Genomic DNA, 2,922 nt, shown 5'->3' with positions numbered 1-2,922 from the left:
CTTGTTTTCCAGCTTCTTTTTCTGCCAAAATGTAAACTGGCTTGATGCAGATTATTGTGGTTTAACCTCACGCTGCAGTATACGTTTCAGTGGCGGTTTCATAAACATGTTCTTCTTATTTGACGTGATAGAATAATCAGCTGAGGACGTCTGGGAATGCTGAGCGCAATCTAGCACATTTTGTGTTTCACTGCCCTGAGTTGCGTAGCCCACCGTCGCATCTTTCGTCACGTGAGAAATTAAAGCACTCCGTCTTCATGCCAAGAGTGGCCTACCGGGACCACCCAACCGCCGTGCCATCCTAGGAGGATGCGGATAGGAGGGGCGTGGGGTCAGCACACCGCTCTCCCGGTCGTTTTGATGGTATTCTTGACCGAAGCCGCTACTACTCGGTCGAGTAGCTCCTCAATTGGCATCACGAGGCTGAGTGCACCCCGAAAAATGGCAACAGCGCATGGCGGCCTGGATGGTCACCCATCCAAGTGCCGGCCACGCCCGACAGCGCTTAACTTCGGTGATCTCACGGGAACCGGTGTATCCACTGCGGCAAGGCCGGTGCCACGTGAAAAATTAAACACAAGTTCCGTCCGGCACGCTCTCGGCTCATTGACGACCTTCGAGCACGGCCCGATCGTGTCTGGACCGCTACATTTATTTTAATTGTACATTTCATCCTCTGGGTGACGGCCGAAACTCGGACGAGTCTCGGCACAGACAACTGTGACCAGACCCTTACAGACGCCATTTTTTTCTTTTTTTTTCTTTTTCTTTTTTTTATTTTTTTAATTTTTTTTTAATATTAATCAAAACTGGAACCGCATCCTATTACTCAGTTACTCTCTTTCTGTAACTTTCTTCATCTTATTTCTTTTTTTCCAAAAATGGTCTTATGCATACTAGTTTACAGGTCGACACATGGAGGATAGATAGACAAATGAATGGAGACTGGTTATATTTCACCAGCTGACACTAACTACATATCTAAACTTATTTTTGATAGAACTGCATGTAAGGCGCAAGAAAGAGATCAGTGTACGTATCATCAAAACTCGATTACGAGACTGAAAGACAATTGATACAAATAAGAGGGGCTCGGAATCATCTTACAGTTGTTTCGCATACGCATGATGCAATGCAGATGATAAGAAATTAGCAAAATATTCTTTGTGTTTATTACTATTTTTGATCTTAGAATATTGGTCCCAAATATGAGTCAAAAAGGTGAGTCCATCGTGAATTTGCCGGTCAATGAGGGCGTAAACAGTGTGCCCCAACAACCACACAGCAGTATTGTGTTTTGCACGCGGGAAATATTTAAAATCGGGTACAATGACACTATCAACTGAGACGTGCGCCGGCGCAGTTCGCGTGATGAGAGCCACCATTACCTGGCAAGTCCTCCACACATCGGAAACAGCTTGACATTGCAGGCGGTGTTCTCTGGTGTCAGGCACGCCACACCTGCTACAGTTGGGGGAGGCGAGAAGCTGAATATCGGCTAAACGCTGATTGGTGGTCAGTGTGTTGTTGACAAGTTTGTACCACAAGGCAGACACATCGGACGGCAGAATATTGTTATTGATATTTGACCACACTTGCTTCCAGTTTACAGTAGGTAAGCGGACTTCCAATTTACTAAGGGGAGGTTGTCCCATCAATTCAATATAGAGCTGCCGTGTTGTCCTGTGTGGATCCGTGGCCGTGCGGAGGACGTAGCTTCTATTTAGGATATACTCTCGTACAAAGGACATACGGTAAGGGATGTTGGCCACCGATACTGGGGCGTCTTCAGATTCTGGCCGATAGATTTCCAGCAAGGATGCTGTCGATCCATCGGGTAAGCCGGTCTGCATTTCAGCAACGCTGCACATTTGCGACTGAAGTCTACTAGCCCGAGTCCTCCATGTGACGGGTCCAAGACATAAACTGTTGCTCGCACTTTAAAAATTTCGTGACGCCAGAGTAACCAGTATACTGCTTGAGATATTGCGCGTCCTATTTGTTTTGGGACGCTAAGCAGCTGCGCCATATACCACGCCTTAGAGAGAATAAAGGAATTGATTAATTTGACTTTCTGGTGCAAGTTAAGGTGCCGGGTTGCGTGGCTTTTGCAGAGGCCCTTAATGGAGTTGAGAATTCTTCTCCAATTTCGTGCTTGCATATGCTGCGGGCACGCAGTTATGTCTAGACCCAATACTTGATGGTCTCTCACGACTCTGTACCATGGGCGGACAATATCGGTGGCTAGCAGACCCAGTGGAAGTAGAACAGTTTTAAAAGTGTTTATCGCTGCTCCAGACGCACGTTCATACTTGTGAAGGGAGGCGCGTATCGAGTCTATGTCTGCTGTGTGGTCAAAGAAAGCGCCTACGTCATCTGCGTATGCCACACATTTAATGGAAGCATTGTGTATTTGTACACCTTTTGACGTCCTGCCTATTGTTCTGAGAAGCGGGTCTATGGCAATCACGAATAAGAACATTGACAGCGGACATCCTTGCCTGACAGAGCGGCAAATAGGGATCGGTTTAGTTTGCCATCCATTTAATGTGACTATTGATCTTGCTCCCGTGAGAATGTTTTGGATAATTTTGATAAATTTTCGGCCGAATCCCATTTTTGTCATGACCTGTAGCAAGTATTTGTGGCTTATGCGATCGAAAGCGTTCGCAAAGTCAATGGATAGAATAGCTGTCGATAATTTATGGACTGCCGTGTGAGCTACTATGTCTCGGTATAAGGACGCTGCGTGGAAAATATTGTGGTGTGTTACTCCGCACGTTTGGTAGGAGCTGATAGCTTTGTTCATGACTGGCTTCATCTTCGCTGCAAGGCACCTTGCAACGATTTTGTAATCAGTATTGAGTAACGTGATGGGCCGGAAATCTTGGACACGACATGTATGTTGCGTTTTGGGGACGA

The 2,922-nt window shown here is 46.3% G+C and overlaps 1 pseudogene; it reads right to left on the bottom strand.

Annotated features, from left to right (window-relative positions):
- Positions 1 to 442: 442 nt before the first annotated feature.
- Positions 443 to 560, bottom strand: LOC124597057 (annotated as a pseudogene).
- Positions 561 to 2,922: the final 2,362 nt, after the last annotated feature.

The sequence above is a fragment of the Schistocerca americana genome, chromosome 2 (genome assembly GCF_021461395.2).
Source record: "Schistocerca americana isolate TAMUIC-IGC-003095 chromosome 2, iqSchAmer2.1, whole genome shotgun sequence".
In the NCBI taxonomy this organism is placed as follows: domain Eukaryota; kingdom Metazoa; phylum Arthropoda; class Insecta; order Orthoptera; family Acrididae; genus Schistocerca; species Schistocerca americana.
The sequence above is the reverse complement of the archived record's forward strand: the minus strand, read 5'-3'. Positions and strand labels throughout refer to the sequence as shown.